The sequence below is a fragment of the Pipistrellus hanaki genome (genome assembly GCF_964339955.1).
Source record: "Pipistrellus hanaki genome assembly, chromosome: X".
Lineage (NCBI taxonomy): Eukaryota > Metazoa > Chordata > Mammalia > Chiroptera > Vespertilionidae > Pipistrellus > Pipistrellus hanaki.
Window position 1 is genome coordinate 3,397,611 of NC_140524.1, and position 24,487 is coordinate 3,422,097.

Here is a 24,487-nt window from a genome sequence, read left to right on the forward strand (position 1 = left end):
TTGTTCCTTATATTTCCCTTTGTCATTCTACCCATGGACTAACAAGATGTACATTATCCACATGGTAAGAAAAGAGGTGATAATGTACATCTTACTTCACTCCACCTTGGTGATCTTGCTCCTCCTCATTGTTCCTTTTTCCCTTGTCGCTTTCTGTTAGTTCACATGTTCTCTGTTTAGTCTCCCATCCTTCTCCTACTTTTTCTCCCACTCCCATTTTGAACTCCATCATAAGCCTCTGGAGGTCTTTAAACAAATCTGGAAGACCCACATGATTACACTTTTCCTTTTCAAATGCTTTCAAGCATGCTTTTATCCTAAAGCCCAACAATCTAAATCAATAAAAACAAAATGTGTTTTTAAATTTTTTCCTAAAAAATGTTGCACAAGCTTTGTGCCCAGCTAAATGTACATTATTTATGCTAATGATATTCCAACTAATTTTTTTCTGCAAAAAATATTCTAATATTATTCCAACTAAAATGTTTATTATTATTACTCTTGTTGTTGTTGTTGTTGTTGTTGTTTGGGGGATGGATGCAGACTAACCTCAGAGCCTGGGTACTACAATAACATTGCTTCTATGGGAGCAAACTTGTTTGTAAATTTAAACTCCTTGTCTATGCTGTCAATGAAGTTTATAAATGATGGCTTCTTTTGTCACTTGGATGTCTTTTTTAGCCCCAGGGAAGCCTGGACAAGGAGAGATTATCCCAAGAAACACATACACAGCACAAAATACACACTCAGGGCACTGACCTTTGAAGGAGCATGCGCTTTTCTACAAAGAAACAATACTTTGCTTTTATAAGATAGTTTCTTCAAAATGTGTGAGGAGTAAGTACAGCAGGCCCAGCAGGATGTGTGTTTTGGTGAATATCAGCATGTTGATCCTAGACACAAAGCTTATCTGCTTCGCTCAAAAAAACATATTTCTGAGCTTTTGTAGAATTGGATGGCAATCAGCATGGGGACTCCACACAGGCTCACTGTGAATGCTGCTTAACTAGGGAACTAGGTTGTTGGGAGGGGACCTGCCCTTTCGAAGTCCAAACTGAGTTCAAACTGTTTCTTATCCAGTGACCTTTTAAACTTGTTTATAGAAACTTCTCATAGTTCAGAAATAACCACATTATGACCCCAAATATAGAATTACTGTATAAATGACACAGACACGATTTTAAATTATGACATATTGGTAGACTGACAAGAAAATCTTTATAGGGAGTAGAATCCTGGGGTGTCATTTGTAATGGCAGTTACCTGAAGAAGAAGCAGTTATTTAGACAAGAAGCCAGGCATGAAATGTCCTAGACTGGTAGAGGGAAATTGATGTGTAATCTTGAAAATCCCCAGGTGATCAGCAGAGCCACTAAATGCATTCAGCCAGGTCATTCGCTGCACAAGAGTAGTTGTTTGAGGGAGTTAATGGAGGCTGAAATTCAGACCATCATCTGTTGTCCAAAACAAGCCCCTATCGAACTGCATCTTCCCAGAGAGGGCACCTTTGTCACATTCACACAAAAATACTTTCTAGGCTAGCCAAGGCCTCCTGTGGCTGGCTTCATGATGGCAGCAGCCACATGGAAACACAAACTAAAATATAAAAAGGTCAAGCAAGAGCTTGACTATTTGGGTTTCTATACACAAATATCAACAAAGTACATGAAAAGGAATATGGGCTTAAAGCCCTGCATACAAACTGTCCAAACCAGGCTCAAAAAAAAACCAAAACTATTTTGTGAACCTTGTACCACTATCTGTGTTTATTTCCTTTTGTTTTTCCTTAGAACGGTATAAAACTTTTACAGAAGTCCTAGTCTGCCTTGACACTGTTTAGTGGAACCATGGGAAAGGTTTAGTTTGACGTTTGAGTCACACTAATAGAGAATCATATACCCTTAGGGCCCTGAACCATGGTAATAGAAGAAATTAGAACTGCCCACCTTCTTCCTCGTTCCCCTTCCAGGGAGATTTATAGATGTCAGCCTATTTGGGAACCCTGTAGTTTGGTTTTCTTCATATTTAATGGAAGTTAGTAGAATTTATGGTTTTTTGTCAGGGGGTTGCTGTGGGTCCTCCAGCCATACCCATAGTTATTTCTCTTTGTGGGCAACAAAGGAAATTGTCCAGAAAGAGAGTGATGGAATACTACCTCCTGCGTTTTTTTCTGAGAATCTTCATGGAATTCCATAATATTGTAACTTTTACCTCAGCCTCTCAAATGTATTTCATTACAATTTGATTTTACATAGAGAGGAATTGAGAGGGATAGAGAGTTAGAAACGTCGATGAGAGAGAATCATCGACCAGCTGCCTCTTGCACACCCCCTACTGGGGATGTGCCCGCAACCAAGGTACATGCCCCTGACCGGAATCGAACCCAGGACCTTTCAGTCTGCAGGCCGACACTCTATCCACTGAGCCAAACTGGTTTCGGCTGTATCAATCATTTCAAGTGTACAGTTCACTAGAATTAAATACATTCTTGTGGTTATACAACCATCACCATCATCCATCTTCAGAACTCTTATTGTCTTCCCAAACTGAGACCCTGGAACCATTAAACAACTCTCCATTCTTCTCTCCCCTCAGCCACTGAAAAACACCACTCTACTTTTGAAAAGTTTTTTTTTTATTTATTTAAATTCTTTATTGTTGAAAGTATTACACATCTCTCCTTTTTCCCCAGGGAGAGTGATCTCTCCCCAGTCACCGTCACCCTCTAGCACATGCCCCTACCCCCTAGTGTCTGTGTCTATTGGTTATGCTTATCCACATGCATACAAGTCCTTTAGTTGATCTCTTACCCCCTTCCCCCACCCTCCCTGCCTTCCCTCTGCTTTTTGTCTGTATGAGCAGGTACTTCATATAAGTAAAATCATACAGTATTTGTCCTTTTGTAGCTGGTTTATTTTACTTGGCATAATGTCCTCAAGGTTCATTCATAAGGTAGGATATGTCAGTATTTCATTCCTTTTTATGGCTGAATAATATTCCACTGCATGAATTACCACATTTTTGAATTCTTCCCCCCCCTTTTTTTATTAAATTATTATCTGTGTACATATTTTAACATTGCCCCCCATACATACCCTCCCTCCCCAGAATTTTTTGTCCATTGGTTGTACTTATATGCATGTTTACAAGTCCTTCGGTTGATCTCTTTTCTCCCCCAGATCTCCCTACCCTCCCCACTGTAATTTTACAGTCTGCTTGTTGCATTACCACATTTTTAATCCTCACCTGAGGTTATGCTTTTATTGGTTATATAGAGAAAGGAAAAGAGAGAAACACCAATGTGAGAGAGAAACATCCATCAATTGCCTCCTGTATGTGCCCCAACTGGGAAACAAACTTGCAACCTAGGCATGTGCCATGACCAGGAATTGAACCCACAACCAGGGCTATACCACATTTTGTTTATCTATTCATCTGTCAATAGGTGTGTGTGTTGCTTCCACCTTTTGACTATTTTGAGTAAGTCTATGATTAATATATATATATATATATATATATATATATATATATATATATATATATGCCTAAGCTACCAAACAACCAATCAACCAGTCGACCAGTAGCTATGAAATCCACTGACCACCAGGGGGAAGATGCTCAATGCAGGAACTGCCCCCTGGTGGTCAGAGTGCTCCCACAGCCAACTTCCCTTGGCTGCCCAACCTCCTGCAATCCCTCCCCCAAGCAGGTCATATCCAATCTGCCCCGATCACTGACCAGGCCAAGAGGCCTCACCTGTGCACAAATTTATGCACCAGACTTCTAGTGTTGCTATAAACATGAGTGTGCAAATACCTCTTCAAGACTCTGCTTTCAATTCTTTTGGATATATACCAAGATGTGGGATTGCTAGATCATATATTAATCCTATTTTTAATTATTTGAGGAAACATACTGTTTTCCATAGTGGCTGCACAACACCAATTTCCATTGAGACCCATGCATCATCTAGATACCTTTTAGGAGTTTCCACTCATGATGATGGAAATGACCATTTTGATCATTTGCAAATCTTTCCCTCTTCCCTCATCCTCTATCAAAAACAGGACACTTAAGCAAGAGAGATCATTTTGATTAGCTTCAATAACAATCTTGTTTCTTGGCTTGAGAAAATAATAGTATAAGTCAGTGGTCAGCAAACTGCAGCTTGAGAGCCGCCATTTGCCACTCTGTTGACTAATGAGTTTTCAGACCACTGGTATAGATCAATCCATGTTCTCTTTTCTTGGGGATATTTTGACCAAGACTATTCACTGAAGTCCATAGCCTTTCTATGGTTTTTCACTTACAATGGTTTCTTTCTTCTCAGGCACAAAAGACTTCTCTACCAAGTAACTCTGATGGTTATCATTTTATGATAGTGGAGAAAATGAGAAGCAGAACATTTAAGTAACTTGCACAAGATGACTCAGGGCTGCAGTGGCTGAGCCAGGAAGAAAAGCCAAGAGTGTGTGTTCTTCTGTCTGAATCACTAACTTGCACTAATTCTAAGAAGCACTGGTAAATCCAGAGATGGCCATGTTTTTCAAAAACTTCCCTCTGAGAGACTGACAGGTTAGCCAGATCCAGCTGAAAAGAACAAGCGGCATTTGACACTGGGTTTACTCTACCAAGGATGGCAAAGACTGACCCGTGGACAATGGAAAACAGTTGTAGGAAGGTTATTTTCTAGTAGAAGGAGTAAGAGAAAAGTACTCTCTTGAAATTGTTTAAATGCTGCTTCTTTAGTTAAAATGCATGTATGAGGGTTATTACCAACTAATGACAAGTTATGGGCACATCTTGAGTGATTGAAATATTTCTTTCAGTCTAAATATTTCTTTCAGTAAGAATAAACATGGGTGATAGGTATCAGTAAGGCAGCCAAACATCTCTGGGGCCCAATGAGAACAGATGCTGGTTCTAGTGAATGATGTCATCCTGTTTTTGAGAGGGTATATACAACTTCCTACAGGATTCTATAAAATTCCTTTTTTTAAAAACCAGTATTGTAAACAATTCTTTACTTCCCAGGGAAAAAAGAAGCTAATTCATCACTGTATTAATTCATTTGTCTGAAGCAGCAAGACCTAATGGTTAAGATAAAGGTCTTCAGAATTAGAAGATCTGGTGTTCTTACTTGGCAATAGAGCATTAGCCTGCAGACCAAAGGGTCAAGGGCATGTACCTGGGTTGCAGGTTCCTGCTGGGCCCATGTTTCTCTCTGTGTGTTTCTCTCTCTCTTCCACTCTCCCTAAAAATCAATGGAAAAGTATCCTTGGGTGAGGATTAACAAAAAACAAGTTATTTTGAAAATAAATCCTACACAACTTAAAATAATGATCACTTGATGTGATTCTATCATTGTTCTTTTACTCAGCATATACAGCTATTTTACTGAGTCCAGGCTCTGCTAGTTAATAGCAGTGAGTAAGGCACTCAGGGAGTGTATGTCTATCATTGCTATTATGAAACAAATTTAGTAAAAGTTTAGGAATGAGATAGGACACAATTCCTAGGATAAATGACTATGGCATGAACAGGATTATAGAAAATTGTCTTTGTTGAAAGAAATAACCCTCCCCCCTCAAAAATACCCATACTAATTCTTCTGATCTCTTCTAGGGCTCAAATTGTGGGTGAGACCCTTTCTGCACATCCCCATATTTGAGTATTTGGCATTCTCCAGATATGTAACAACAAGAAATAATATGCACCCAACTACATTAACATTTGCTTATTTTCTGTGACAAGATGTTATTTTGTGTAATTTACGGTGATGCAGAATAGAAAACACACTCCTTTCTCACGGAAACACTGCATAAACAGAGCTGTTAATCTTCCAAATGAACATATCGTTTTTCTATTGTATGTCTCTGGAAAATGTTCAACCCAATTGAGGTCATGTGGGCTCTGTAAAATTTTCAAACCAGTTAGACCTTGTCCTTTCAGCAGCCATGCAGAAGTTACAGATTGAGGAAAACAGATGGGCTCATCCAGATTTTTCCTGTTATATATTCCCTTTACATGCAAACAAGAGAATATTTTGAGAAGAGTATTGGGGCCACATGAGTCTTTCTGGTACATAAATTACCCATATAATTCTCCCATTGGAGAACTTTCTATCTTTTAAGAGATTTTAGGAAAAATTTTTTTAACCATAAGAGAAGCCTTAACGGAGCCAGTTTAGGGCATTGAGATTGGCCTGGTGCCCCTCATGCTAGGATGATTCAGGATGTGTGAGAGGGGAGCAGAAAAATAGTTGGAGACATAGGCAATTGTGCCATTTCCCCATGAGTCATCCCCAAGGCCAGATGGGTGGTATTGTCCCTTCTCCCTTGGCACATCCCTTTAGGACTTTTTGTGGTTTTAACATACTTCAAGGCTGTCTGAGGTTCGTTTTAACCTCATTTTAAGTTAATAAAAATGTTATGTTTGTAAGATAGGGAAAGAAGAGAAGGAGGAGTGCATACTTTGTCCCAGGGTTTAAATACCCTGCCCTTGAATCACCTTTATTTTTTAGGCCATTTTTTTAGCATGTGTTGCAAAGCACACCCTAAAAGCCTCTCAAAAGGGCTTCAAATCTTATTCTCTGTGAAAATTTTGCACTGGCAGTTACCAGACTGACCACTGAGTAATAAATCTGGATAGTAAAATGGTTAAATTAGATGCCTCACTCTACAGAGCCTTTAGCAAAATGTACAGCTACATGAATGATGTTAGCCTTGTCATAAGTCCAGAATTTGTCATAACCCTGCAATGTATTAATTGCTTCCCAGCTTTGGATAAAGCAGGTTTTCCACATTTATTATATTTTTTAAATCAAATACAAGATAACAAAGCAAAATGCATTCAGTGAAACAAACATGATTAGACATTTCAGGATTATAAAAGCCTGAGCAAATGCTGACATGTCACTAAATGTATCTAAGCCTCTTCCTTTTTCCTACTTGTTTTAAAGAAGTGCTCCAACTTTGTGGTGATTACATTTGATTTATGCTCACCAAAATTTTCTTGAAGAGAAAAGCATCCATTTTCTACAAACTACTGTTATACTTTTTCCCCTCCCAAAGCATTTTTATGTCTCTTTGGCTCCACAAAACCCTTGGAACTCTAATAGGACAAGAATTAGTACTGACTCAGCTTGGCAGGAAACTGAGGGTGTTATCCCAGGTGTTCCCTACAACACTTGTATAAAGTAAGAGCTGGACTCTCGCTGGAGTAAGAAAGACTCAGACTAGCTCACAGGATATCCATGCCAGGGCTTCCCAGCTCATGCTTAAAGGTTATTTTCTCTCCTCAACAACTCTGTTCTCTTCATTGGCCCAGGCTATCCAGTGAGAGCCAGGATAACTTATAGTGAGCCAGCCAAAATCACTTTCCAAGAAAAAAAAAATCATATGAAAGATAGCTTCAACAACTGGGGTGCTTTCTCCCTCCCGTGGTTTCATTGGGACACTGAGAAGCCATTAGTGACCTGAGCTGTCCCCAAATGGGAATAAAAATAACTAACTTGTCAAGGAAGAGAGCCTGACTGGGGTCAACAGGCTCCCTATATTTTGGGTCCTTAGTACTATGTGTTTCTTTGTTTTCGGTGCCAATTAGTTCATCGTGGTATGTATCTCCTGTACAAAACACACTCATAAATCTAACTGGAAACCAGAACGTGGCAAGAATGTTTGATTATGGGAAAAATCTATTTGATTTATAAGGTATTATGACCCAGTGAGCCGTATTGTACTTTCTTCTCTGCTGCCTGGCTTAACTGTGTTGGCAATCAAGTCAGCCTCTCTGCTTCACAATCACAGGAGTCATGGCCTGTCTCTAGCAGTGACAGGGGCCAAGGAGGGAAGGGTGAAGAACAGGAAGAAGAATTCCTCTTTAATTGTTTCTTATTTGAATATTAAATTATTGCTCATGAAAATAGCTAGATTCAGCAGTCTGTGACTTGGGCCACATTTTTTTGTTAATGTGATCAAGAGCCCTGCCTTGTAAGAACTCTGAGAGAACCCACACTTGAGTAAATGTCCTAGGAAATATTGTGAATCAAAAGCAGGCTACCCATTGCCCAGTCAGCATGGCTCAGTGGTTGAGTGTCGACCTATGAACCAGGAAGTCATGGCTCAATTCCAGGTCAGGAGACATGCCTGGGTTGTGGGTTGAAGTCCCAATAGGGGCATGCAGGAAGCAGCCAATCAATGATTCTCTTTCATCCTTGATGTTTCTCTCTCTCTCTCTTCCCCTTCCTTCCTCTCTGAAATCAATAAAAAGATAATTTTTAAAAATATATATTTTATTGATTTTTTACAGAGAGGAAGGGAGAGAGAGAGCTAGAAATGTCGAAGAGAGAGAAACATCGACAAGCTGCCTCTTGCACACCCCCTACCGGGCATGTGCCAGCAACCAACGTACATGCCCTTGACCGGAATCGAACCTGGGACTTTTCAGTCTGCAGACCGACGCTCTACCACTGAGCCAAACCGGTTTCAGCAAAAGATAATTTTTAAAAACATGCAGGCTATAAATTCCAAAAGGTAAATCATAACAAAGGCCTCACAATTCAGCTACTTTAAGGGAATTTTGCCTAGAGAGCACACCAAATAAATTATGAATCTTCTGAGAATACTTTCATGTACATTATCTGGTGCTCTAAACAGCATTTTTATGGATATTTGTGATTTCCTTTATTGGGGGTTTGGGAGTGTAAATCAACTTTGCTTCCATTTGTATGACTAATATGGGTTAACCCAAAGTGAGATAAACATCTCTTCCCACAGGTACAAAGTGACCAATTACCAAAGTGACCAACCAGAATCACTGCTTTCAAAGGAAGTATGGTAAAGTGTGATCTGTGCTTCTGCCCTTCTCTCTAAGGGAGAATATATATATATATACTATATATATATATATATATATATATATATATATATATATATATATATATATATTCATTCAAAGCAAATCTCTAAATCTAAATTGGGATAATAAATTCAAGTCTGGCCAAACATGGTACAGGGAAGTGATGAGGATTCTAAGAAGCACTGTTAATTGATCTATTTAAACAGACATCTACAAGCCTGAAAGATAAGACCAGGCTCTTGGGTAAGGGGATTAGCAAAACCTACTCTAGACTGTGAGCTTCATGAGGGTAGAGGTCCCATCTGTTTCATTTACACACTCCCTTGTGCTTGGGGCAAAGCCAAGCATACATTGGGGGATCATTAACAATTTGTATAATGAGCAAGATGATTGAGGTTCCCCAGATAGCAAAGCTAGAGAACTAATGGGTATAATAATTGTCTCCATCTCAAAGGGTAGGATGATATTAGTTTAGCTAATGCATGTCCAGTGCTTAACATTGTTCCTGGAACATAATGATTTCCCCAACATGTCTACTAATAGAATAAGAGGCTATATTGAGTCCTTCAAACTATTGGTGAAAAGACTCCGCATCAAGTCAGGTCTCCATTGATTCTGGGACTTAGTGAGGCCCAGCCCACAGATGGGTGAAGGATAAGACTGACAGGGACCAACAGACACATTCATGTGTTCCGCCAGCACAGCCAAGGGTTCGGCGAGTCTGAGGGAGGGCAGTGAAGGATGAAAAAAAGACAGAGAGAATAAGCCGGGTCCAGGTGGATCTTCTGTGCCTTGCTGAGGCCACAGAACAGATCCAGACTGCAAAGCTGATGCTTAATTTATAGTCAGGGGCAAACAAAGTAATTTACTATGTTCTTGTAAGTTTCACTTGTTTTAGCAGCACTTGCTGCCCCTCTCACAACCCACTAGCTACCCAGGAAAGATCTAGGGAGCAGTTACAAGATCAAGCTTAATTATGCTTAGAGGACTGTGCACTCCAAGCTGGGACTTGTTTGCGACTTTGCCAGCAGGACAGTCCGACACTTAACCCTATAACTACTCCCTGCACATTCAGGCCTGAGCAAAGTCCCAACTTGGGTCTTCTGCCTCATGCCTTGGTAGCCAAGTAGTTGAGTTGAAGCTTTCAAGTCAGAGTCAAGTTTAAATCCCCATTCTGCCACAATGTTCTTTGTGACCCCAGGCAAGTTATAAATTTTTCTGAGCTCTTCTGTAAAATGAAGACAATAATAGTACTTACTAAATAGTTGTTGTGAGAGATACATGAGAACATATTACATTTTCAACACAGGTCTTGGCCCACAGGAAGCATCAGCAATGGTAGCTATAGTTAGCACTTATTGATCAGACATAGTGTCTTCTTAATTTCATCTTTAAGCCTCTAAGACAATGCTTTGCACAGGATTGGTATTAATAATTGCACATGACTAACTCTTCCTCCTTCTTTACCCCATCTGTTAAGCTGAAGAGCTAAGTTCCACTCCAAGCTGCAGGTCTAGCTGGCTCAAGGGAGCTCCAGGTATGTTTCATCTTCTTCCTGGAAGCAATGGTTAGTCAAAGGATGTTCTTCTTATGTTGGTATCTGAAGCACAAGAGTATAAGCCCAACCATACAGACACATTTCAAGCCCCCGCTTGAGTCATATTTGCAAACATCCCATTGGTGAAACATGTCACACGGCCAAGTCTAAAGTCAAAATATGGGGAAATACGTTCTGTGGGAAGAACTACAAAGTCACATGGCAAAAGTGTGGCTTAGGAAATGGTGAAGACTGATTCCAACAACTAGAAAACCTTTCTTCATGATGCCCCTATATATTAAATCTCACATCTAGATATTAAATCCCAACCCATAATCTTGTAAATACTTCCACATCAGCATTTACCATGTCAACATCTATATATCTTTTTCCTTGGCTCCCCACTAGGCAAGGGAATTTTCAAAAAGAAAAATGGTGTCTTATTACTTTCTCTATCCCCAACACCTACCACAATGCCTGGCACATAGTACATCTCTCATGAATGAATGTTTGTTTTCATTGATGAATACATGTTTGTTTTCATGAATAAATGGATGTTTGTTCTCAAGAATGAATGGATGTTCATTGTGCTTATTTTATCATCCCTTATCATTCTCTGGGTTGACTGGGGCTTTGGAAGTTAGTGATGAGTCAGTATCATTAGGAACCCATGCCCGAAACAGCACCCTCTTCTGTAAATGGCTCATAGGTCTTTTCATTGGATGCCCTCATCCTTCCTCCAAAGCTTCACTTTACCTTCTTATCCATGTTCAGGACCACTTTTAGGGGAAGGTCACTGTTTTGTTTCAATCCTAAAGAAGGGAAGTACAAATAATACAAGTTTGTAACCAGCTGAGATGGTTTAAATACACACAGCTCTTTATTCTTTAGGACTCACCTTTATCTATCCACCATTAAACTCTAATCTATGGAGAACTTTGAAGCAAGTTTTGTGAAACATGTCCAGAGGGCATTTGAGTAATGACCAACCTTTCAGCTCTTTCCCTGTTCAGAATGAATTCCCAGTAACAACCCTTAACTCCCCACACACAATTCAAAGTGAGATTTAACCTTTGTTTCGATCCTTAATCTCAGTATCCCACAAGGCCTTGAGGGCATCATGTAACTAGAACTAAAGTCTTGCACTGAGAGCCTACATTTTTGCAGGTGAATAGCAGATTAGGCCCCTGCATGATTACATTTGATAAGTGCTGCAAACACATCAGCCAAGGAAGTCAAGAGTTGTTGGCTTGATTATTAAAAAAAATATTGGAGTGCTCAGTTTATGTTTTATTCTTCATTGGATTTCATAATAGTAAACATTTCTATGTTCTGTCGCAGATTATTTGCTCTTCTAAATACACTTTTTATAATAAATTAAGAAGCATTTACTCAATAGGACACTTTCAGAATTTCCAGTGGGAGTATTTTTGCCCAAATGGGAAACCAGTGTTGTCAAAATTGTCTTTGTGAATTGAGATTGAGGTCAAATGAAAAACAGCCCTTGGAACTCAATTACAGAATCATAGAAATCACATAGACCTTGAAGGAAAAGTAGTTCTTTTATTTCTGGAAAAACAGTGAAACTTACTTCTTAAGGATGAATTAGAATGAGAACTAAGAAAGGAACATTTCCTTTCTTATTCCAGGGCTGGATTCAACTAAGAAAAATGGACACATTTTGCAACAAAATTGTCTCTAACACCTTTTCTTTGTTTAGCTAAGTCCTGTGTGGGAATTAAAAGAATTAGAAAACATGATGACTGCTCTTTATAATCTACAAGTCACATATGGTAAGCTATCAGAAAGAATACCAGACTGTACAGTGTGTTCTAGTTCAGAGCTTCATAAACTTTAATGTGCATATAAATCATCTTTAATTCTGGAGTTCTGGGGTGGGGCCTGATATCCTGCACTTCTATCAAGCTCTTATATAATACTAATGTAACTAGTCTATGGCCCATACTTTGAGTAGCAAAGTTCTAGTTGTACAACATACTGGAATCTTGTATAGGAATGTAAATGTGAGGGACAGAATGAAGGTGAAAGTGGTGAAAAATTCTTTACAGAGGAAGTATCCAGATCTGGAACAATGTGCCTCTAGCAAAGCCAAAGTTCCACCAAAGATTCTCACTTACAAAGACCCCGTGATGAGTCTGAATGAATCCTAGAGTGAATTATAAATAGAGTGCCCCTTAATTCAGGTTTGCTCATGCAAATAAATCCTTACTAAATTGGTGAAATGTAAAATAAATTTAGCTCCCACCTAAGAAGACGGTGTCTTAATATGATGTAGTAGACTTTAGGTATTAAAGATATCTAAATATGTATATTTTATATTTCCATTGAGTATTTTGTGACACAAACATGCAAGTACAACCTCCATCGGTTCTTATTACCCACCTAAGACTACTTGCAATCAAATAATTTCTGAACCTGAATAGTGCTCAGTGGGGATTATCTGCCAGAAAAGGGTGATAGATTTAATAAGCTGCATTTAAAAATTTCACAATATGCTTCTAAAAATGTTATGTGACTTGGGAAATTATAAAAGAAAACTGAAGAGAGAACAGAAACTGCTTAAAGGACGGAAAGGTTTGTTGATATTTTTCAGAACATTGACTCTCTTCAGTTCTTAGAGGAGACTTAGAAAGTGAATCTGTTTCTTTATATTATTTTTAACAATGCAAAGTAGCTTTTTCCTCCATCACACACTAAATGTTGAGCAAATATTTCAAGAATATCAGTGTGAAATTGCACAAAATTGTTATCCTGTTGTCTCCAACAACTGTCTCTAAGGAACTGTTTAGATTGGTTGAAAGGACGAGCATTTTAGGCAGGAATAGAGTTCAGGCAATGGTAGTAGTACTGTTTGCTTAGAGCTGGGAAGGGGTTATGGAAAGTAAGATTGCCAAGACAGGTTGAGGCCAGATGGTAGGGAACCAGCTGAATGCCTAGCAAAGAGTCTGGATACTCTTCTTTAGGTAAGCACATTTTTTACCCAGAGATGAAATAAAATATGAAAAGGCCCATATTGAAGTACTTGATTGTTGGCATTTGGCAATGCTTGGTATGGGCCATTCACCCACTTAACAGTTCCTCAGGGAGTTTTAAGGGTGGTTCAGTAGGGAGGGGTGTCCAAGTTCAAGGTAAATGCAATAGCAGACTGCTGAGAGAGACAAATTCCCACAACCTTGGGATCAGACTCGAATCAGAGACTTCTCAGTGAGCCCAAAATACGTATATAAAGTAACTGGTCCTCAGAGGGGCAAGATGCCCAGCTTGTCCCTAAAAATCTGACTGGAGGGGGGGGCATCCATATTTTCCTCATTAACTTATTCATGACATAAATTACTATGTCTTACTGAGGAGGGTGGGAAACATTTCACTGAAGTCTTGAGCTGGAAAAAAATTAAGAGTTGTTTTTTTCCCCCTCTTTATGACCCAGGCCAAAGAAAAAGTTTGTCACTCTGAATATTTAAGAGAGGGTAAGCTAGATGAGCAGACACAGCCAAATCCTCCTGACTCATTACTGAGCAGCAGGGGCAGCATGCTCAATTAGTAGACAATTTAATTTAGCCAGCCCCCAGGGTTGGAGGTGGCAGGGACACTGGAAATGGGGGAAGGTGGAAGGTGGCAATTAGAATTTTCAAAAGTATAAATTTACCCAAGAGAGTGGGATAGCAGGTGACCCCTCTGAGTGCAGCCAAGCCGACATGGCTGCCTGTCACTTCTGAGCTCCAATAGGTCACTAGTTCAACCCTGCTGTCTATATAGCCAAAATGAATAATGCATTATCAATGTGAGAAGCCTCAGATCATAAAACCAAAGGGGAATAAATCAGCCAAGATTGTCAAGATGTGAAAGAGGTGGAGATTTAAAGCTGGGACTCCAATAGGCTGGGTAATACTCTTCTAACTCTGAAGAGGCTGGTTTCTTCCTCCCTTGGTCAGAATGGCGTTAGTGCTGCCCAAAATGAACACCGCCCTGAACTGAATTTGTTTTGCTCCTAGTGAGGGAAGGTTATTGGCGATAATAATAGCATCCCCATGGAAATGACTTTGATCGTTGTGGTTTTTAACAAACTTTTGCTCTCTGCTTCACTCTTGCTTGCACATTCATTATTTTCTTCATTTATTCTTTCATTCAGCTGTGATTGTTTACACACCTGCTATGCACCAAGTGCTGTGCAAAGCATGGGAGAATACAATGGTGACTAAGGCTCAGGCATGCCCCTAATAGGCTTTTAGTAGAGAGAGCCCAGGGATAGTCTGAAAGTGTTGGATTCTAGACTGTTCCAGAATAGCCGTGCAAGAATCCACTCTATTCCACATAGTGGTATAAGTCCTTCTTAGGGAAAACTGAATTTCTATTCTAGTTTGGACTGTACAAGAGGTTCTAGACTGCCTCATGGTATGAGAGAGGAAGATATTTGGTAAAAATTAAACTAGAACTTTCTCCTCCTGATCATACTAGAAGAGTGACAGAATGTATGCCTCTCTATGTGGATTCCCAGAGTCAAACCTGGATTAATATATGTGAGGCTTCACTTTCTCTTCTGAGAACATTCCTGAATAAAAATGAGTCTCCCAAGAAATCTATTCTGGTTTCATCTTAATGTGACAAGATAATTCTTGAGGTATTAATTTATATTCTCCCTCTATGCATTTTTTCCTTTTTCTGTTTCAAGCTGACTACAAGACCCTGAGCTTCCTCACCTCAGAGAAAGCTGGCAGAGGGAAAGCTGAAGTTGATTATTTAGAGTGCCATTGGGGCCACAGAAAAAGAAAAGGGGTGCCTTAAGGCAGTGACCTTGAATGATAGACAAGCAAAAGGTGTTACCTTTTGTGACTTCTGGAAATAGAGGAGAGATTACGAATCTGCACCCTGCAGAGTGAGCCAAACAAACCACAGTGAAGAAAGACTGAGATGCCCCTAGAAAGTCTTCCACTGGCCCAGGGACTGCCATTCTAGAGCAGAATGTTATGTCCAGGAAAGCCTGTGGAGTGGAGGTAGCATATGAGCTGGGACAAAGGGCCTCTCAATAGTAACCAGTGTAACAGTTAACCTAAAGGCTTAAAAGTGTGTGTGTGTGTGTGTGTGTGTGTGTGTGTGTGTGTGTGTGTGTGTGTGTGTGCCTGTCTGTCTATCTTCTCACTTGTAAACCATAGGACCCTAGGAGTAGGGGTAGCTTCTAAAGGTTTGAATTTCCTATCATTCAAGCCTGATGGGATCATAATAGAAACTAAATTGATTTATTTAGGTAAAAATAAGAATAGCAATATTTCTACAGTACTGAGGATATCTATGAAGTTATACCTTCTACTCTACCCAGATCCTTCTTTCCTTAGCTGTTTGTGTGATGTTCCAGGGTGGGGATATTAGGCCTGGCACACAGACCTATCTTAGAATAAAGCCTATTCCTATGAGATAGAGATCTTTACCTGAATAAAAGCTTTTCTGGAGTAGAACCCTCCAGAATGTACATGTATATTTTATATTCCTATTCTCTCTCCCTCTCTCTCTCTCTCTCTCTCTCTCTCTCTCTCTCTCTCTCTCTCTCTCTTTCTCTCTCTCTCTCTCTCCTCAATTTTTTCTCCTTCCCTCCCTTTTCCCCTCCCTCTCTCCCTGTCATAATATACTCTGTTGTCACTTTACAAATACCAAGAAAGGATAGTCAAGTCTGTCTGGGATAATGTGGAAATATCTCCAAGAATCAAAGTACAGAGGAGTGTACTTTGGAATGATTCTTTTGTGTAAATAAAAGCAATTATTTGGATATATAAATATAGACATTGATTAATTTCTTGATATTTGCCTAAATGATTTGGGGGATTGGAGAAGGAGAGACAAAAATATAGTAATAGTAGCTCCCTTTAGGGAAAGACTGAAGACGCAAGGAGAGAAATGTTCACCTTCATTTTTTTCCATTTCTATACTTTTTGAATTTTCTAACCATGTAAATGCTTTATTTTTCATAACTACTGAGATCATACAAAAGCTGAGATTCATAAGGCTTTTTTCCTTTGTTCTTTAATAATCTTTGTATATAAACAACTAATAATTACGTGTTACTAAAAATAATATCGCACTATGCTTGTCCAATAATTCTAACATTGTGATTTCACCACCTATAGGCCAGAATAATTCTGAGGTGACACTGGAGACACCCCAAATGTCATGACTAGCTCGGGCAGGGGGCCAGGCTCTAGCTTAAAGAAGTTTATATAACAGATAGAGAAGGTATGCTGTTGATTACATCACTTCTCCCACCCCAAACCCTCAAATGCCCTGTGAGGAATCTAGAAACTGCTATGTGAACTCAACTTTCATATGGGCATAAAGCTGACATTGCCAAAAACATTTTTTAATTAAAAAGAAAAACAATAATATTGACTTAGAAGCTGGATCAAGGTTATAAATGTGTGTTTTATTAGAAATTGAGATGAAATGTTGATATTTGACCAGGAACCCAAGAATGCTCAAATCCTGTTTATGATAAATGATCTGGCTCTTACAAAGACTCCCCATTCCCAGGTGCAGTATCTGTGGTTATGGGAAAGAAACAAGCCTTGTAGCTGAAGCTTCAGGCCCACACTCCCAAGGCAGAGGCTCTGGTAAAAGGGGCTACATTCAGCAAAGACATATATGCCCAGTGGATAGAAGGACTACTCTGGTGCCCTAAGAAACCCTTCAGTTCCAGTGTTTTTCCCAGCCATGTCAAGCCATTAAAACCAAGTGTCATAAAAATAACAAGACTTGCCCTAACCAGTTTTGCTCAGTGGATTGAGCATCGGCCTGCGACTGAAAGGTCTCAGGTTCGATTCCGGTCAAGGTCATGTACCTTGGTTGTGGGCACATCCCCAGCAGGAGGTGTACAGGAGGCAGCTGATGGGTGTTTCTCTCTCAGTGATGTTTCTGACTCTCTATCCCTCTCCCTTTCTCTCTGTAAAAAATTCAGTAAAATATATTTTTAAAAAATAAAAAATAAAAAAACCCACATTTTCAAATCACATTTTAATAAACTGTTAAACTGAGATTTCCCAAAACTGCAAAGAACATCCAATCACATTGCTTTCACTTATAAAGAAGAAGAGGTGTTTTTTTTCCTTTAGCTAATAATAATAATAATAATAATAATAATAATAATCACCTTATATAATAAAAGCCCAATATGCAAATTGTCCTCTTGAGTGGTCATTCAATGGGGAGAGCAGAAGTTCTACCATTCGCTATGATGTGAATTGATTACCAGGGGGCAGCAAGGAGCATGGGGTCAGGGCGGAACACAGTAAGAGTTGGGGAGAAGGAAGAATGAATTAGTGGAACACAGAAGATTTGGTGGGGAGTGGAGAACAGTGAAACTAATCTATATGATACTATAATGGTGGATGCATGTATTTAATATTTGTCCAATCCCATAGAATGTACATCACCAAAAGTAAACCTTAGTGTAACTATGAACTTTGTGGGATGATGTGTTGATGTTTGTTCATTGATTGTAATGAATTCTTCACTCTGGTGAAGAATGTTGTTTAGGGGCATATAAAAACTTTTAGTTTTTCTGCTTAATTTTGCTGTGAACCTAAAACTCTTCTAAAAAATAAAGTCTCCTTATAAAAATAGAATGACCACAGACAGTCTAGAGCACTACTCTTCTAAATTTTTTTATGTGCAGATCATCAGTAAAACATTAAGAGTATACATCCTTAATAAGTGCATATTTGCTTTATAAGTGTTATGTGTTGCATATGGTTATGCTACCACATTGTGTATACACTATGGCAAATACATTGAAAATATGAATTTTCAAAAGTTTATTTTTAAAATATTGCTTATGATTATGTTTCATTGTTTCAAAATTTCTTAGTATATTTTAGAATATATAATGAAGTAATCATTAATATAGTTTATAAATAAATAAATATACATACATTAAGAGTGTACTCAGAATTTCCTTATTCTTAAAGCGCCAATAGAAGCAGAGCTGAGACAAAAACCTTGGTGTAGGGATATCATCTAGTAGGTGATTCTGGAAGCAAGAATGAAGAAACAGGGAGCAAGAGATAGGGAGGATGGAAAAGCTAATATACTGTTGAGCTGATTACCTCTGTGGACAACTGAGATTCAGTCTTACTAGTGACACTCTAGAGTAAACTACTAAACGTGCCCTTTAATTGTAATTGTTCCTACAAAAAATATAAACCTGGAGAATTTATCTGTAACTGACATTTCCCATTGGTGAAGGGTCCCTCCCCCCACATCTCATGTTAACTGCCCAAACACACACATTCCAGACTCCTCTGTGTGGGCTAAGTTCCTGAAAACAGATAGAAGTGGCTGACAATTGGGGTGAAACTGTCAATGTGTGTGGAAACTGTCCACCTAGTCATTGATGATCAATGCCTAGATCAATGCCTAAGGGTTTCAAACTGACACTATAGGTCATTAATAAACATGTTTAATATGGACACATCTGAAAGTAGCCCCAACAACTCTGATAAGTACTCTCTGGTAAATTTGTAAACCAAAGAAGGGTGAACTTAAGCAGGGTACTTTGTATTATTACTACACCCTTTGTTCACGGTTTTTCAATCTGCTTGAATCCATTGAAACAACCTCAAAGTCCAGATCAAATCAAATTTAGCTTTCTACATACAAACATTTCCTTCAGTTCCGGAAGAAACTCATCATTAAATACCAAACATGTGACACGATTTTCATGCCCTGGATCCATAATTTCTATAATTCACTTAAAGGGGCTAGTTCATTATGATAACAAAGTGTCCTTTTACACCATTCCAGGGCTTTCTAACTGAGCCAACTATGCGGAGGGGAATTTGTCATCATATAAGTCCTTATTTAACATCTTTACTAATAATCTAGAGTAGATCAAACTACCCATGAATGAGAGATTATTAGACTAGAAATAAAGACAGGTCATGCCTGAAATGGAGAGGATGATAACACTATGTTATAATTTTTGTATGGACAAGTTCATTAAATGATGGTCCAGTTATATGGAAATGGCCCAACCTGTGGTCTCACTCCAGGAAACATAAAGTGACTGGCCTACCACCTGGAAGGAAGTCTGGACTGAAAAAGGTGTATAGGATGATCTCATTTATATGTAGAATCTAATGAACAAAATAAACAGACGGACAAAATAAGTTCAGAGGTATGGGTGCATGAAACAGAATAACAGATCTCAGTGGGGATTGGGGGTGGAAGGAGAAGGAACAGATTAATCAAAGGACATATATGCATATATGCATAACCCATGGACACAGACAATAGCATGGGGAAGGCCTAAAGTGAGGTAGGGGGTGGGAGGAGGAGAGCAAAAAGGGAGAAAATGGGAAACATCTATAATACTCTCAACAAAGAAAAAAGTTTAAAAATAAAGATAAAAAGATTTTAAAATGGTGTGTGGGAATCATGAAAGTACCCATGCAAATCCCACATAACAAAAACTGAAGAGGGTTGGTTTCAGAAATGACAGAGCTACACATGTCATTTCTGGTGTTTGAAAAATATAGAAATAAAATTGGGGCAAGATAAACTATTAAGTTCTAAGAAGAAAATTGGAACAGAAAAATCATATTCGTAGCTTTATATCTTAAATCACTGATATGCAGTATGTGTAATTGCTCTTGACTTTAAATAGATTTTGATTTTGTTTGCAACAATAGATTCATTAGCAAACTGGAAAAACCCATGTGGCCCAAACCACACAGCTTTAGGGAAGGGTTCAAGCTAGAAGTGCATACCAGAGACTCATTACGAATGGCGTAGTCACCAAATAGCAGTCCCTTGGATATGCCAAGCACTTTGCAAACACAATTAATTGTAACAACTTTGTGAAATTGCTATTATTATCTCCATTTTATTAATAAGGCAGCTGGGACTAAAAAAAAAGTTAAGTGGTTTTTCCATAGTCTCGCAACTAGTAAGTGGCAGAGACTGCTTTTAAACACAAGGTCTGTCTAACCAAGCCTTTATAATACTCTGCCTTGTGACAGTTTGGAAACAACATAAGGACATGACATTTATAGAGCATCTTCATTCAAATTGTCCATTAAGAGCCACCACATAGCTTGCCCGAAGCTCAACAAATAAACAGAGTGCTCTTAATAGCTATACTCTACCAGCAATGGGAAGGTAGTATGAAACTTCATACTTAGACATTGGCCCTGAAGGTCAGCCTCAGATCCATTAAATTTTCGTCTTTCCATCAGTAGCCTGGGAGACAAAACAATAAGTCTGCTCAACATGTTTACATATAATTGCATTCTGGGAATGGGAAATTCCAAGGAAGAAGCTTCCCTGTAAGCCTGGACTATAATATCAAAAGCCCCTAGTGAAAATCATGAAATAGAAAATAAAAGGAAAGAGTTCAGCAAAGACAACCACTAAGATTCAACACAATAAAATCCAATACAGCCTTGCCCACATATTACAAACATACCTGCAGACTTAATTCCTAAACTTGTTAGCTAAGTAGCTGTCATTTAATCAAGGTCCAAGGGAAACCATATAGGCAGAAATGTTGCATACAGGTTCTAAAAGAATCCCTTCACTCTAGAGTATGCCCTTCTGGTTCTACTATTTAAAAATTCAAAAAGCTACCAAAGAGGAAGAAGGTGGAGGTAGGTAGGTAAAGGGGGCTAAATATATGGTGATGGCAGGAGACTTGACTTTGGGTGATGAACACAAAATGCAATATACAGATGATATATTATAGAACTGTACAATTGATACTTATATTATCTTATTAACCAATGTCACTCCAATAAATTTAATATAATTTTTAAAGTTAAAATAAATTGGAAAGTCTGACTGAAAAGTTATAGAGATGATTGAACAGTCTATCTATAAAAACTTATGGACAGTGAAAGAAACTAAAGATTTTATAATAGCCAAAAGAAAAATAGCAATACTTTAATAATGGTATCTTTAAAAATTACAGGTATACTAGTAAGCCTATTGGAAACATTAAACTATTGTAAATTAGAAAGAATTTTCAAGCATGCTCCTAATATTAATCTACTCTAACTAAAATATTAACTCCATCAGGAGAGTTTTTCTTCTACTCAACCCAAATTGATATTTTTTTTTCTTTCCTTTCCCTGGAGTGATATGAGAAATAAACTCTTTTGTATAACTAATTATTTAATAATTATTTTAATATATTCTCCATTCTAATCTCTCCATCCTAAAAGTTCAAACTAATTGGTTAGGATATCTTGGGGTTGGGGGGAGTTCTGTAGTAGTTAAAAGCAATAAAATGCAGATATTTCTATTCATAAAAGGAAGGCCCAAGAATAAAAAATAAAAAATAAATTACCAGTTCAGAGCACCAACATTGTAGTGAAATTATTCCTTTCAAATGGAGGATTAGCTCTAATTTATCCTTTTGGCTTAAGTTTCACTTTGAAGCAACCCAGAACCCAAGATTGAAGAACTGCAACAATTGCTTAGTTTTATAAAGTACTTTACAACTAATAAATCAATTTTGCATTTTTTTTCCTATTTAATTTTCTTGCAAACTCTGTGAGGGAAATAGCATGGAGATTTTGATTCTTTTCTATCAGATAAAGGCCCTATCACCTCAGGAAATGTTGGCAAACAATTGGGCCAGAAGTAGTATGACATTCAATTGTCACCTATATTATCAGGGTTCTCCAGAGTAACAAAACCAATAGGAAACAGGAGATACAGGTATAGATAGATATAAATAGATAATAGAGATAGAGATGATAGAGATAGAGATGATAGAGATAGAGATAGAGATAGGTGTAAATATTGACAGGTATAGCTATAGATACAAAAAGATTATGTGGAATTGGCTCACAAGACCATGGAGGCTGAAAGTCCCAAGATTTATAGTTGGAATGTGAAGACCCAGGAGAACTAATGACATCATTTGAGCATTTAGGTATGAAGGCCTGAGAACCCAAACAGCCAATAGTATAAATCTCAATTTAAGGGCAAGAAGAAGACTGATGCCTCAGCTCAGTCAGGCAGAAGAGGCAAATTCTCCCTTCCTCCACCTTTTTGTTCTTTTCAGGCCCTTCAACAGATGGGATGATGCCCACCCACATTTGAGAGGACCATCTGTTTTCCTCAGTCTACTGATTCAAATGTTAATCTCTTCTGGAAAAAAATCTCAAAGACATACTCAGAAATAATGTTTAGTCAAATAGCTGAGCATTCCAGGGCCAGTCAAATTGACATAAAACTAACCGTCACATCCTCTAATCTCACCTCAGGGAAGCAGTTTTCACTTCTGAGGGTCTCCACCTTTGCTCTGACCCAGGCTCTACCCAGGTGGTCACCTCAGGACACTTTCTTCCAAGGAAGCCTGGATGAAATCTCCTTTAAAGACCCCATTTAATGCTAGACACTCCAAGCCTATCCATATGAAAACAAACTCATTAACAAAAGCCATAAGACCAGCTTCAGTAAGAATAAAGAGAATCTCCAAATGTGGAGAACAATAAAACAGAATTCATTTAGAAAAATACAATCTGAAATATTCAGTGTGAGGCAACCTAAGCCAGACTCAGCTGGATTCTGGCCTTCTCATATAACCAGGGCAAGTTAGCTAATCTCTCCAATCTTCCATTTACTCACAGGTTACATAGGTATTAAAATATCTCACCCGGAGCTGCTGATACACAACAATGTGGATGCCTCTCACAGACCTCATGTGAAGTGAAAAAAAGCCAGACATGAAAGAATATAACACCATATAGTTCCATTCCTATGAATTTTTAGCACAGCCAAAATGAATCTATGGAGATAGAAGTCAGAATACTAGCAGCTTCCAGGATGGTGAGAATTGATCAAAAAGGAGCAGAAGGTTACTTTCTGTGGTGATAAAAAATCATCTGTATCTTGACTGTTGTGTAGCATACAGAGGTGTATACATGTGTTAAAATTTATCTACCTGTGCATTTTACTTTATAATATGTCTCTATAAAAATTTAAAAATGCATATTTCATTGGGCTATTGTAAGAAATGAATGAGATAATATAAGAAAAGTGTCTTCTGATAAGAGTACTTGGGTACACAGTAGGTGTTCAAGAAGTGATAGCTAAAACACATTTCAAGGTAAGTGACTTCAGAAAGTCATCTAGAAATTCAAGAGGATGTCAGAGCAGGGGCATATGTCAGAGTTTTTCTGCTCCTTCCCTCAGTAGCCTACTTGTGGGATTCCCCACCACCGCAGCAACCTGGTCTTACTGAGCAGCCAGATAGGTATTGTTCGAGGAAACTGGCAGCAGGCAAGGACCCATAGGTGCATGGGTCTAAGACAGCCCTGGGTAGGGCTGATGTCCCAAATTGACTGAGGAGAGGCCTGGTTAGAAAGAGATTCCTAGTCCAGAGGAAATTTTTAGAAACCCCAGAGAGAGATCAGTCTGGGGAGAAGTGGAGGGGGAGAGGGGCAAGCCAAGGGACCTGTCTTTTAGAAATCAGTGTCAAAGTAGGGACTGAATAGAAGGCAGAGTCCAGCTCCTAGGACAAAGCAGGAGGAAAATAAAGGTCTTTCTGAGTACATAGCTTGAGCATCAGGCTTGTCCCAGAGTCTGGGTTGAAATCGAGCCTGATTGAATCGAGTTGACTCTGCTACCATTCAAGTTATATAAAATTGTTCTAGTTGAACACTAGAACACTTCTCAAAGATGAATGTGCACACGAACTGCTTGGGAATACTGTTAAAACGCAGCTTCTGGTTCAGTAGGTATGGGATAAGACCTGGAATTCTCTATTTCTATAAAATTCCCAGGTGATATCCATGCTTTATTTATCCATGGAGCACACTGGACTTACCAGAAACCTCCTAGAAGATGCACTGTGTGGAAGCAGTCTGCTAACTGGCACGACTCCTGGATTTCTTCAAATATCTGTTTGCTCAAATTCTTAAATTAGATGGAGAAGTAAATAAGAACACCCTCCAACACACACACACACACACACACACACACACACACACACACACTCACACACACCATTAAAGCCATGGAAGTCAATATTCTATGAGGCGTTCTAAGAACCCCCGTCCTATTTATTCTGAGTTTAAAACA